The sequence below is a fragment of the Neopelma chrysocephalum genome, unplaced genomic scaffold, assembly GCF_003984885.1.
Source record: "Neopelma chrysocephalum unplaced genomic scaffold, ASM398488v2 Primary Assembly neopelma1_97017, whole genome shotgun sequence".
NCBI lineage: Eukaryota > Metazoa > Chordata > Aves > Passeriformes > Pipridae > Neopelma > Neopelma chrysocephalum.
Window position 1 is genome coordinate 573570 of NW_020925659.1, and position 15612 is coordinate 589181.

Consider the following 15612-nt stretch of genomic DNA (forward strand, 5'->3'; position numbering starts at 1 on the left):
CCAATGTAGTCTGAAGTCAATGCAGTGTAACTGAGGCCAGGTGGAGAAGGAGACAACTTTTAATTCCAAAGACTGGACAAACCAGCATGAATCACATTAAATGAAGGTAAATTGGTTTCATGAAGGTAACTTTTTTTTCATTACAGTATTTCCCACATTGTGTTGTCTTATTGCAAACATCTTTTAGTGAAACAAAGCCACGGTTATATGCCAAAGATTAAAACAATTAAAATTGCTACCTGGGAGGAAGATAAGGTAGTAGCTCTAGAAAGAAGGCAGAAGACTTTCTGTTTGACCTCCCTCCCTTGCCCTCCAGGTCATACAGACCTTTAAAAAAGTTATAAGATGTTTTAATGTTATCCACTTTATATCAGTGGAGAAATCATTCTGTTCTGCATATGGACCAAGTAATGGCCATGCCTTAGGAACATTGCCCAGAGGAAAACATGTCTCCAAGCACGTGTTATTTTGAATACATTTTTAATAGAGAAATTATGTTCAAGGTTTAGAAAGATACTGAAAATTCTGGGAAAATTTCCACTGCGAGTTGAGGAATGTGAATTTAAAAAGGAGAAAACTATCAGTAGTAAAGTACCACTTGAGTAATAAGTACTCCAGAAAGTACTCTAAACACAGGTTTTCCATTATTACATGCTTTTATTCACTGGCACGGCCTCACATCCTGATATCTGAGAAATCTTTCCTACAGCCTGGTTATAAATTCAGCAGGTGCTTCTGAAAGGTTTCTATTCATGAATCTGTGTTTTGCACTGAAACCAAGAACTTTTAGATGAAAAGTCTTGCCCATCCTGAATGCTGAGGTTCAATGCATTTTGTGGTTTTGGAAACAGAAATGCAGGGCAAGGGTTGCTCTTTAATTTGGTGCTGTTAAATACAATTTCTAAGCCATGGACTACAGTCTGGCTGCTGAATAAACATGTTCAGAGAGGCACAGATCTGATTTCTTAGTTTACTTCCCTCCTACATTTGAAATGGGAATAAGTATGCATATATATCAATAAATAAAACAAACACAGATTTATAGTTTTACTGCTCGGGGTCATGAAAGTGGGTGGTTATAAGTAAATAATTCATTTACAGGTGAGTCTGACAAATACTCTTTTGCAAACTGAAAATGAATGAGTTGTGTCTTTTCCCTATGCAGTTTTCTTCTAATTTCATTTTTTCCTGTTCTACTTCCTCTCCAGTTTTGTTTTGTTTTGTTTTTTCTTTCTTTATCACTTTTGACATGTGTCAGTTAAGTAGCCTTTAGGCTACTGAATGTCATTTATCTACCAATGCTGTCTGAAAAGTCTTTATAATACATCTCAGCTCCTGGTGCACTCTTGAAATGATTAAGATTAAATGGAATGAAATTTTTACTTCCGATCATCAAAGGAAAAAGAAGGAGAGAGAAGTGCCTTGAAGAGGCAATTAGGTCATGTCATTGACAGATAGCTTTCTGCATGCTTAGCATAAATGATATTAAACAGATGTCCACAGAAAGCTTGAGGAATTTAAAAATATAAAGAATTGTAACACTTCCAATTTTTTTGCAAGCAATTATGTTCACAGGTTAGACATCCTCAAATGGTGTTAATCATAGACTGTTGAAGTCCTTGTCCTGTACTGTGCATGTTCTTTACTCATTCTGAAAAAAATCCTCAAGAAAATTCCCCCAGCCTCAGCATTTATCTGCTTTTATGACAATAGCACATTTTTTTTAAAAAACAAAATCTCTTATCTCATTGCACAGCCATTCTAGCTTGATGGCTCAGAATATTTATAGTATATATTTTTTGATACCTGCTGAGCATTATGAAGGAAGCTTTATGTCCAGAGTATAAAGCTGTGAAAGGGAAAAAGTTAAATGATGATGTATCAAAATGCATTACTATAAACACACTGTAATCAGATACTATTTTCTATAAAATATCTTAGCTCAGATGTAGCTGACTGTGGAAAAGAAATTGTAACTAGTTGTGGCAAAAATACTGCTAGTGTGTTGTCATATATTTCATCAGTTAACACTTTTAATCTTTTTAAATACATGATTTTGAAGGATTTTTTCAATTAGTGTCTTCCTCCTGGGATGAATATTTGTCAGAATGACAGCCCAATAAATGATGTCAAGAAATATCCAGACCTTAAGTTAAAATGTGAGTCTGAAAACCCAAACCAATGATAAAAACCTAAAAAACCCAAATCTTCCATCTATTTTGATCTGAGATTTTGGCTGTGGATTATTTCTGTGACATTATTAGTGTTCCATCAACCTGGTGGGCATCACAGGCAACTATAAATGGTAGAGGCTTTAGATGTAGTAAAGTCAATGATCCTTAAAACCACAGTACCCTCAGCTACAGTGAGGGACCAAATCCTGCTGCTGATGTGTCCCTGCTCGCACTTAAATGTTATTTACAAAGTTAATTGGCAGCTTCAAAGCAATCACCCAATCACATAATCAATTTGCTTAAGCACAAATATTAATTACCTCCTGTATATGGACTTACTGCATAATCAAGTTTATTCAGTGGTGAATTCCTGAACAGGAATACATGAAAATTCATGCTGTTTTTTTTTCAGCTATTCCTTACGCTTCACTCTTGTTGTTTCAAAAGAGGGCCTAATTTCATGATTACATCCATTCAAAATACTTATTTTTTTGCCTGAATTTTTATTCTTTTTCTTCACAATTTCTTCTGTTTTTCTGAATAACCATTTGCAATGTACTGAGACAAAGCAGTACTGTGCAGGTTTACAAGAAAAAAGGAGTTTTTACAGGCATCAGAAACCCTACAGTTGAAACATGACTTTAAATAGTACAGTCTATACTGACAATGCTTCTAACACTTAAAGAATTCTATGCATAAGCTTCCTCAGCTGTAAGTTAATGCTTCATCTCATTTTTATATAGGCAAATTCTCCTACCCTGCCCTGAGATCTTACTGCATGAGCCAAATATATTTAAAATCAGAGACACACAACCAAGTTCCATGCATTTGATATTTTTTTAAAATTAAATTACCCATTAGTGCATGACCTGAAAAGGTACTGTTAAAATAAAAGGCCCTGAAGGATCTTAACCCCCCCCCAAAAAAAAAAAATTGGTCTGTGTAGGGAATCAGGAATACAGTTTTTTCATCGTTGTGTTTGTATTGTGTTAATATACACAAACTGAGATGTATTCTTATATTTATAGTTATGGACATACAGAAATGTATGGAAATATGAAATTTAAAAATATTTTCACCCAAATGTTAGCAAGGGAAGCCAAAATGAATAAGGTGAATCTGAGGCGGAAAAAAAAAATGAAAGAATTGAGAATCATAGAATACTTTGGGTTGGAAGGGACCTTTAAAGAGAGGTTGAGCAGGGACATCTGCAACTAGATCTGGTTGCTCAGAGCACCATCCCACTTGGCCTTGAATATTCCTAGGGGTAGGATATCTATCACCTCTCTGCACAACTTTTTTCAGGGTTTTTTAGTGTAACTTCAAAAAAACCAAACCAAACCAAAACAAAACACTTGTTCCTTATATCTATTCTAAATTGATCCTCTTTCAGTTTAAAGCCATTACCCCATGTTCTACCACAACAGGCCCTAGTAAAAAAACCTGACCACATCTTTTGTATAGGCTTCCTTTATGTACTTTCAGTACTTAAAGGATGTGGAGCTTTCCAGCCTAATTAACACCTAACATCTCAGATCTACAAATTGGTGTGAATGAGTACAGAAACGTCATATCAAGAAGCAATTTCAAAAGCACACTAATGCAACTCAATCTTTTTAATTTTTCTTTTTCTCTCTTTGTTGTTTTTATTGAGTGAGTTTCTTCTTCCTTTTCCCTTTCCCCTGCCTCCACCCTCACCCTTGCCCTTGCCCTTTTCCACTTATTCAGTTATTTCAACTTAAGAGTAACTGGATAAGATCTCTGTAAACAATTGGTTAAATCACCTTTAAGCTTTTCTAGAACGATCTACTAGTCTGTAATTTTCTTTTTGAAATGTCAAAGGTATCAGCAGGTGATATTCAGGATTTAGGAGACACCCACTGTCACAGAAGCAAGATACCACTGTTTGGTTAGTAAGTATTTTCATTTTAGAGGTACTTAAGGAGAGACAATGGATACACAGCTATCTCAAAGCAGCCTTTGTTATCCAGGACATGATCAATTCAGCTGAACCTTGAAGCAAACCAAAATCAGATTTGGAAAGAAGTGTGAAAGTCAGAAATTGAGAAAGCTAACACTGCTGTGGAGGTAATGGTTAGAAAAGTAGAAAACAAATAAATAAACAAACAAATAAACAAACCAGGACACCCCAAATTGCCAGAAATACAAATACAGATATCCATCTTAGTCTTTTGTGTTTGTCCATGGTGTTGGGAACAGCCAACAGAAACTTTGTGATAGATCCCTTTTATCCTGATACAGCTGTAGATTATCTGAAGTGATGCCATATTATTAGATTTTAGTTTAAAAGAACGTATTTCTTGAATGAAAGGGTTACTGGTATTAACACCGGATGCAGCCTTATTGGAACATAATGCATTGGCAAACAGAAACAATTTCATATAGTTAATAAAAATGAAATTGAGGAGTAAAAATTTGACTCCTTGGTTTTGGGCAGAGTTTTATTCTGGGGATAGTGAATCTGTTGCTCATCAGAAAGAAATTTCTATCTTATTTTATCTATCCATGTTATGATATTCTTACGACAAAGAGAATAACAGAAGTGGTAAACAGTATAGATTTGGAGGGAAATTTTTTAACATATTTACTTATTTTAAAACTGTTCTCTGAGTCAAAAGGGAATCACTCTCAGTTATAAACTACAAAGTTAAAGATGAACTGTGAAAGCACCTCAGAGTGCTTCCTCATCACCAGTTAGGGGCAGGAATTTTTTCCCCCCCGAAATAACTAACAAATTGTAAGATAGCCAAAACCAACAAACCATCCTCCCAAAAAAATCCAACCCAAAACCCCAAACCAAAACAAAAAAACCCAACCATGTCATAACAAATACTTGCACTGTTTTTAGTCTTTTGAATATCAGTCAGTAAGCAGATCATGCACACTGCAGACAATTTTCACTGATTCAAAGTACCATCATTTTATTTCTATTTGCTACCCAGGCCCAGCTATTGCTAGTTTTGCAATCCTAAGAACCTGTTTTTTTCAGTAGGTTGCTCCTTACTTACCATAAGATGCCACTGTCAATCAGTCCTCTTGGGCTTTCCAAAGGTAGAGTTGCCATTTTTCTGTTGTCTCATAAAAATATAGACAGAGGAAGGCAATAAGCATTCTATCTTGGAAGTTAAACATATACTCTAAATGTATTCTGAGATATCTCGGTCTGACATTGTGTCTTCTGGATATTTTTTCCCCCTCTTTCCATCCATTATAACAACAGTTCCAGGGCTTTGTCTGCACTTTTCACTGGCAGTGGAAATTTTTGATTGAATGATATGTAGATTACTATTCAATAATAATGGAGCTTCCTAATGAAAATGTGTTGGTATAATAGACCAACAAAGCAGTAATAATAAAAAGGACATATTTGTTTGCCCTCATTGTTTTACATCTGTTTTTTTCAGCTACTCCTAATTTATTCCTTCCAGCAGATACGCTCAGTACAATTTTGAACCTGAATGAACTCAGTCTATCTATGTCTTAACACCAAATATTTTACCTGTGAAGGCAGAGATAAGCTTTCTATTAGCAATTTCTGTGTAGCTGCCTTATATCATTTTTTATATTAACAGCTAAAACCCTAAATACCAACGTGTTGCTGCAAAACAAGCTGAATTGTTGGAATACATGGGAATTAAGCAGAGTGTTTCTAAAGATATGGATTTAAAGAACAAAGGTAAAGGAGTACACTCTGTGCTTGACATACATTTTTTGTTATGCACTGTGGGCCTAGAGACACCTTGTAAAAATGGTTCAGCTGATATAATTGGGTTTCATTATATTTGTTATGTCTTAGGAAGCACAATAGCTGTTTATGAACCTTGTGAGTTACCAGCTGAGCCCTGTTTTAGAAGGGACTTCTGTGACATGCCTTGTGCCAGGGCAATGGAGACAGTGCATAACAGCTGAGCAATAATATGGAGTAAATCTTGTGATCACAGAACAGCCATTGAATAAGCAGATATTCAAGTTAGTAATCTGTAGTTAACAGATTTTTTAAATTATTTTTTTTACTTTGCAAACAGGTGTGATTAGCAAACCAACATATATCTTTTTCTGTTTAATAAATTAAAACAAACAAAAAAAAATCCTGAGTGTATCACTACATATATACTATGCCAAATCACGAAGTGATTTCTAGCCAAGGGCAGGATTCAGTGTGCTAGTAACAGTAATATCCTGGTTGCAACTTACCATTTGTTCCAATTAAATCTTATTGCCTTAAAAGCTGAATTAGCACATTCCACCCAGGATCTAACATGAACAGTATCAGAGTAATAACATTTTAGCTTTAAAACAAAACAAACCCCAATAATAAAAAAAAAGAAAAATTAAAAAAAACTAAAACAAAACCAAAGTGAACAAACCAGTCTAATTAATTTAATTAGTGAAGACATCTGAAACTGATACTGTTATAACTCTTCAGACACATTTAGGGGAAGGAATGAATTGCTCAAAAATTAGAAAACCTGACATTTTCAGGAGGTACAGGTTACATTTGTGCTTTTTTGTATTTCATATATACTTAGTAGTATATTTAATCAATGAGTCAGGTCTACCAGACCACTGAGACCTCCTGCTATAAGTTTTCAATACAGTTTAAATTACTGTAATCACACAGCTATAAAGTGCTACCTTTTCAAGGGATGCATCCTGTTTTACACATTTCTAGACATTTTTAGCCACTGGATAATGTAAACAGACTTAGGTAACAGTGTCAGCTAAAATAAACTGTTATGTGCTAACCAGTGGAAGACCTGGGTTTATTAATGTGAAGTTTTGTGTTAACTAATTAATTCCTAGCTCTTGAGGACTGTATGTATAAATGTTGGACATAAAATATGGAGTATTGCATGTTTGAGATAAATTATTGTCATACATTAAAAAATTGTTGTAAAATGTGAAGAAAGTATCACAGAATGACATCTCTCTTAGGAGAAGTTTGATAGAACTGAATAAGATCCTTGAGGGGTTCTCATTAATGTTGTTTTCCCAAACACTTTCTGCTTATCTTCATTCTGTGCACAATACCTTCTTTGACAATATGTCATCTTTAATACTAAACAAGATTAATTTTCCTCAAAATGCTATTAATTAAGTTTGTAACATTCATACTAAAGAAAATCCTATATATATATCCTAATATATAATACTTCTATTTTAAATGCAACATGTAATAGAAAAAGTGCACAGACCTTTTAGGGCTGCCACTAACACAACCTCAAATAAATACTAACACGAAATACTTGAAGCCTAAAAATCAGGTGTGTCTATTTAACATTCTTCTACTGTCATCAGGCCAGATTAAATTAATTATATTGTTGATCAATATTAAAATGCAGTAAAATGTCTATATCAGAGAACCATAATTGACCTATTCACAGCTGAATTTACATAAGGTCTGAGCTCAACAACCATGAGATCTCTTTTAAGAAGATCTAATGAAGGACAAAAGAAAATGGTACATTTTTCAAATTCTGTATAAAATAAAATAAAATATTTTCACTCTGGTACAAAATTACATATCAGAGGTATATCTAGATTCGGTATTTCCAATATAGACATCAAACATAGTCTTCAATTTTAATGATCTATTTCTTCTATACAGATGCAATTAATTAATTTTTCTTTATTTGATGCTCCCTCTGTTGGATAGAACGGTATTGAACAGGAAGGAAATGGAAGTAAATTAATTACTGTTGAAAAGTTCCTAAGAGGGCAGATGTTGAAACATTTCCAGCCAATAAAAAAACACAGTACTTGAGAAATATTCACAGAGATTTTTAATACAAATCTGATATTTCGTAAAATCTTTGAGAAATTTGTTAGTTTAAATCAGTTTTGTATTACCACTATGATCATTCTGGTGTGTTCAGGTCATCCAAATACCTTCTTTACAACGACAGAGTTGCTCGTTGCCTCACTTTTATTTATGAACCAGTTTGTAACAGGTGAGTTAAATAACGATGAAGAAATAGATGACTTTAGTACTCAGTAACATATTTCCTTGTCATCCAACATGCCATTATCCACGTGGGACAAAAATAATCCACTTTGCCAGCTAATATTTTTTATTTTTGTGGCCCACTGCCAACGGGTTGTCATTCCCTCAGCCACAGTGGAATATGGGAAACAAGCTTTTGCTGCACATACATGCCCAGTTCTATTTGTACTTTGCCCCAGGAATAAACTAATTGCTGCTGTAAAACACCGTTTGCACCTTACCCAGAATTCATCTCTGAATCCTGAGAGAGAGGAATGGAACATTGTGCCAGCTGGCCCTTCGGCTTCGACTAGACAATTAATAGGTGGCTGCCAATTAGCTACTCACACTGGAACATTTAAGAAGGAAAAAGTCTGCAGACATGTAAATTAGACTCAGCTTATCATTCTTTGCTTCATGAATCTTAGACACTACGGCTGGAAAAGAATCAACATGTCTTGTTGTCTGTGTCTCTGCCATTGCAGATTTAGTTGTTATATGTTTTCTGGGTGCTGTCTAGCCAGGTCAGGTATTTAATCAAAAGTCAAGTGGATTCTTCTTTCCTAACGTTTTTATTTGTTCATTTGTTTAATATTTCTTCACAATGAGGCTAAATATTTCCTCCATTCATTGATTCTCTTGCCTCAAAATGTTTCCTTCATGGCTTTGCTTTTTATCGTTTTCCATCTGCGGCCCTTTGCAGTCAAACACAAGTTTCAGTGTTACATTAAGTGATGCAGCCGAGCTTTACCCTTCCCCCTGTTGCCAAAAAGTTATGCTTTCTTTCACCAGAACATGTGCATACACCATCATTCACAAAAGGAAATGTCTGAAATTTCTGAAAAGCGCTTTTACATACAGATACCTTCACTTTTACTAATTATTGTTGCTAAGCTGGACTCAGAAACTTAACTTGTGACTGTATTCAGTGGCGGTCTGAAAAATAAAAGCTAGACACGATTCCATGTGGGAAAACTGGAATGCTTTATTGAACACGAGAACACAATTTTAAAGGCATCTGGGGCTGGACATGTTAATGAAGGGACAACCTATTTTAATTGGGGAGTTACACAAGTTTTTACTGCAATTTCCAAATAGTTAATTTTTCTTCAAGTAGGATTACATGGGGGATAGAGGGATTACAGGGGTTTAGACATGGTTTTAACAATCATCTCAAAAAGTCTTTTTTTAATTCTGCTTGGAGCCAGGTTTCTATCTCAGGGTTGCACATCAACAGGTCTCACGACAAGAGTCCAAATTTCTTGAATCATGAGATGTTTGCCAGCCTTGTTTTCCAAGGTTTGTGATTCAACTTTACCAAGCTTTCTTTTGCTGAGAGCTGGTTTTGGGCTCCTACAGTATTCTAATTTGCCAGATTTATTTTTATCATAATAGAAGCTCCAACTTTCCATAGATTAAATAATAAGTTTGATTTGCAGTTTGGGAAACGGAGTTCACTCCCTTACAGATAAGGTATCACCAGAATCATCAGCCATTTGATGCCATGTAGTGAAACAGTAAAGACTCTTTTTTTTGAGAACTCTGAAATATTTAAATCACCCTGACACTGGGATCCCATCTGGTTCTTGGTGTTGTATAAGGTTCTAAAGGTCTAAAATTGCATTATACAGTTTCCTTATGTTGAGTGCCTGTCTGATCTCACTGTTGGGTACTCAATAAATAATAGGCAAATTCTACCACTCTCACAGTTACAGTGGCAAGAGTGTAAACCCTTGAGTGGCAGGAAACAACCACTTGGTATTTCTGATTTTGTTGACAAAACATTCCCCAGGGACTTGCCATCTTGCAAGCAGTGATTGCACGAGTTAATCAATACAAATCCTTTCTGAATGTTCTGGGTATTTTTAGAAGGAAAAAAAAAAGAAAGACATTTTACAGGGTAATCAATTTTGTTACAATTACTTTAGACAGACGGGAAGGCTCATATATCAAAAATGACTGTATTACTTCAAATCAACTGTTCTCAGAAGGGCAAGACAACCACTAAGAAGCCATCTGAAATATTATGTACAATTCCGATTGTGTTTGCTCAAGAAAGATGAACTCAGTTTGAAACAAGAAAAGGTATTTGAGTGTAATCAAGGAAATTGGCAGTCTGTATTAAAACTTGCAGAGCCTGGCATGATAATCTAGTAAAATGAAGCTAAAGAAGAGAAAAAATCTTATCAATGTGTCTGAGAAGCAAGGATGGGATGAAAAGAAGGATAGGTAGTGAGAAATAGTAATGGATATTCTATACACTAAAATATACATAGACAGATGATTAAATATATAAATATATTTATATAAATATCTAAATATATATATGATTAAATTTGTGCTTGAAATTAAAGGGAAATATCAACTGACAGTAGGGTTCTTGAAAAGAGCAATGGGAGCCTAATATACTGGTGACCAGGAGGATAAATGTTTTAGGAATAGCTGGGGTCTGGAAGGAGGAACTGTAGGTAAGGTTGCAAACGGTCTGATCAAGTTGTAAGGGGTGACTGCCTGCAAGATAAATCACAGAGTCACAGAATGGTTGAGGTTGGGAGGGACATCTGAAGGTCATCTTATCTAATCATAGAATCATAGAATCAGCTGGGTTGGAAGGGACCTCCAAAATCATCAAGTCCAACCCTTGAACCACTACCACTGTAGTTCCCAGCCCATGGCACTGATGCCACATCCAGTCTCACCTTAAAAACCTCCAGGGACAGAGAATCCACCACTTCCCTGGGCAGCCCATTCCAATGGCTGATCACCCTCTCTGCAAAGAAATTCTTTCTAATATCCAACCTAAACCTCCCCTGGCACAGCTGAAGACCCTGAGCCCTCTTGTCTTGCTGAGAGTTGCCTGGGAAAAGAGACCAACCCCCCCTGGCTCCCCCCTCCTGTCAGGGAGTTGCAGAGAGTGAGGAGGTCTCCCCTGAGCCTCCTCTTCTCCAGGCTGAACAGCCCCAGCTCCCTCAGCCTCTCCTCACAGCACTTGTGCTCCAGTCCCTTCCCCAGCCTCGTTGCTCTCCTCTGGACCTGCTCCAGCCCCTCAATGTCCTTCCTGAGCTGAGGGCCCAGAGCTGGACACAGCACTCCAGGGGTGGCCTCACCAGTGCTGAGTCCAGGGCAAGAATCACTTCCCTGGACCTGTTGGCCACACTGTTCCTGCTCCAGGCCAGGATCCATTGGCCTTCTTGGCCACCTGGGCACACTCTGGCTCCTCTTCAGCTTCCTGTCCATCCACACTCCCAGCTCCCTTCCTGCCTGGCTGCTCTCCAGCCCCTCTGTCCCAGCCCGTGGGGCTGCAGGGGGTTGTTGTGGCCAAAGTGCAGGACCCGGCCCTTGGCCTGGTTGAACCTCATCCCATTGGAATCAGCCCATGGATCCAGCCTGTCCAGGTCCCTCTGCAGAGCCCTCCTGCCTTCCAGGTGATCCACACTCCCCCCCAGCTTGGTGTCATCTGCAGATTTGCTGATGGTGTAGTTTTGACGTGCACAGCTGTCTGTGGGTACTTTTATTCCAATTTTTTTACATCGTTTCAAATCTCCTCATCAGCATGTTTGTAAAATTGCCTCGGGAAATATTTATATTCCGACATCTCTCCTAAGTCGTGTTGCTTGTACTCCACCTTTTTCCACTTCACTGATGAGAGTAATTATTCCTTGGTCTACTGAATGGTGGTTCTAGTTTCAGTTGAATGGCATACTTAAAAATTTGGAAAATATAATTACTCATTGCAAATAAGCACAATATCCACGCAGTTCTCTGTTCAATGACTTCCATTAAAAAAACCGAAAACCTTAAAAGTGACTTATTCAATGTTTTATCACATAAGGTTCTAGTTTTCTGTTCAATGTAGACAACATAATCACCTGTTAGAACAGGGAAGTTTTCTGTCTTCAGGACTAATCTATTCTATTACATTATTAACTCCTACTATTCCGTCCCTTCATCATCTCTTTCAGAAATGATTAATTATAAATATGTCTGACTCTTAGAAGCCTTTAAGATACACATCTTCTATTACATAAAATATGTCTATACTTTTCAGAGAAATTACACTCTTTCTGTATCTCTCCATACATATATCCTCCTCACAAATGCCAGAAAATCCAGTTTCAAAGTCCAGAGGAGAGTCGTGAGGATGATTAGAGGGAAGAAGCATCTCTCCTACAAGGAAAGGCTGAGAGGATTGGGATTGCTCATCCTTGGGTTCCTTCCAACCCAAGATATTCCATAATTCTCTAATTGTGTGATAAGATTCAAATCAAGAGAAATTTTTTTTTTTTTGGTGATTCATGCATCTCTACAGCCTTAAGGCACTAATTAAAGGATTCAGACAGCTCTAGAGAAAGACATTTTAAGAAATTATTCCTGTTATAAAAGCCTATATAACTTCTGCAAGTAAGAAAGTAATCAAACTCAAGAAATGAAAACATCCTTTATGTAGACAAAACTATTATATAGCATATGATTATAAAGATCTTGTGGAAACTGATGGTTAGGAAAATGCAAATGAATATATGACAAATGGTTGAATAAAGCAAGAGGTTTGAATCTTCATATTAGACCATGAGTAATAATTATCATGGAGATACAATCTGTATTTAGACAAAGCACTGTGACAAAAGCACCTAAGCTTGAGTGTGAAAAAGTTCAGAAAGAAATTAAAGCTGTGTAATTTTCCCTCCAGTAGCTCATTAAAATACCTTTTACATTTCTTTACTTTTGTATTGCAATTATTTATGTGTTTTCTGTACACATAAACCTTTCATACTTAGGCTGCGACTTTATTAGTCGTGCAGTTCTCATCAGTATGCTGGAAAATTCCAGTGCACACTGATTTTTATTTTACTTTTTGAATGTGACCTTTAGTGGCAGTGTTTGGTTGGATAGATTTTCCATTCACACAGCTCAGCTTCTCAGCTACTGGAAATGCAATGTTGCAGTGCTGCAATACTGTCCTAAACAAATTTCAACAAGTTATAAAATGTAGATAAAACCCTCCCATTTTTGTTAAATCATGGTGTTGTGGTGATGTGTGCAATCTGCTGCGTTAGAAGCAGAGCTCACTTCCCACACAATAACACAGTGTGATTTATTAACCTTTATGTAACATACAAATATACAGATACAATAAAATAAAGTCATAATTTTACTGGTATATCTGTTTCTGAGGTTATTGAGACCAAAAAATTTTCATGGTGGTGATTTTTAGCTGATGATGCAACACTTCTAGGGTGACCAAATTGATTTTGGTCCTGTTTGAAAGCTGGTTTTGAAATCCTAAATCTTAATTAATTATGAGTGTGAATTTTCTGTGTTAAAGCAAAAAAAAGGGAAATAGCTTTGGGGAAGGCAGGCAGAGGAGTTATGCTAATTCATACTTTAATCAAATTTGATAAGCCATAAGAACTGGTCTACCAACAGTTTTTTTAGAATTTCTGGCCAGTTAGCAAACAGAGAGGTAAGTGTACTTTTTGGTACACCAAATCCACTTCTCAAGTAGATTTTTCACCAGTGACCTGGGTGACATTTCCAAAAAGCTGTTCATGTAATCTTAGATACCTACTGTAAATTTAGTATTCCATGCAAGTCATTTTTTCTCCATAAAAAGCCATAGAAATACTTTAATCCCTGAATTCAAACATGAAGCAGCCAGGAGGGATAGTTATACATGTAATTTCTTTCACCTGGAGACAGAATATTTCCTTGCTCTAGACTGAATATATTCAAAAATCTTTCTGGTGCCCTGTTTATACTTAATATTGTACTAAATTATGTTTGACTAGCTAATTTCAGATTATATAGACCTGCAGCTACTGATTGCTGATAAAGTGTGGGGTATGCAGCTGTCAAAACTTCATTTCACTCTGTCATACACTGAGCTTTTTGCTTAGTCTCTTTGTTTCTACATGACAAAAGATACTCTTCAATTAAAGGTATCTTATGAAGATTATACTGCTCTATGTTCACATTAAGCAATTAAAGATGCAGCAAAAAATTATTTTAGCCAAAAGTATGTAATGAAATCAGATCCAATATAAAGAGAAAAAATAGTTTAATCCTTACTTCCCAATCAAAATAAAAACAACAGGGAAAATAAATACCAAGAACTCCTTAGTTTAATAAATGTCTGTGGAAGCCCATGTCATTATCACAATTAAACCTTGTTTGTTCTGTTCTCAAACTCTAATTTTCGTAATATTCTGGTTTTAGTAATTATTATTACAGTGAATGATACAAATAACCCCTTTCCAGTGTTTGATGCTGATCTGGCAAAACTCATGTCTTTGTGGGTTTGGTTTTGTTTTTTTTTTTAAACTGCCATCAAGTAATTTTGCTGAGTTATCTGTTCTTATGCTCTGCATTCATTCATCACTAATTTTCTGACTGAAAAAGTTGTCCACTTTTTTGGGGCAGAAAAAAGGCTGTAGATCTTTTTTTACTAAAGGTCTGGGTGATTACTAGACATATAAAGTAGCCAGAGTGTGTGAGTGCATCTGCAAACACATGCATAACTGCATTTAGTTGTTCTTCTTCTTAGTCCTTATTCTGCAATGAGTAAATTTAAATATTTTTGATTGAAAGTAGGCCTGCATTTAGCATAGGATGGAAACAGACGAAAATAGTATCTAATGTGACAAATAATATCTTATTACAATTGGAAAAAATCAGATTTGATTTTTTAGAAGATTGTTAACTAATAATAAACTTTCTGAAGAATAGATACTACTGTGCTTGGAGTAATGTGGCAGAGTGGAAATTAAACTATTTTAATAAGTCTGAGTATGGGTGCTGATTCCTCCTATGAAGACATAGAAGGTTATAATGGGCTAAAGGCACATTGTCAAGCAAATGTGTTCCTACAAGATCCTAAAACTCTACCAGATAGGGTGAATATGTGTAAATTTAAAGTATGAATTCCAGGAATTGAATAATAGGTGTTGTGGTACAAAGAAACAAACTCTTTTCTAGACTGGAGTAGTGCTATGCAAGGAACAGACTTGCAAAGGAAGACTCTAAGGGAAAGTCTTGGATAAGGTGAATAATTTATATATATTTTTATATATAAATGTATTTTTATATATATATTTATATATATATATATTTTTATATATATATATATATATATATATAGTGCAGAACTCTGCCTCTGACTACTTAAGCAGGGGAATGCTTGGGAAAAAAATGGAAGATGCTGGAAGGGATGATACAGTGAGAGACTCCAGGAGCTCCACCTGTTTTATTGAACAAGAAGTTAAATGGTGACTTGGTCACCAGCTTAGAGAACTAATGTGGAAGATACTGGAGACAAAGTATGCATACATAACAGTGGATATTACAAATAATTGATTTTCTGGTAATTTTACCCAGGTAAATTCAGAAAATCATCCAGTTGTGTGGTGGTTTGGATTTTTGCCTTTTGGTTGGTTG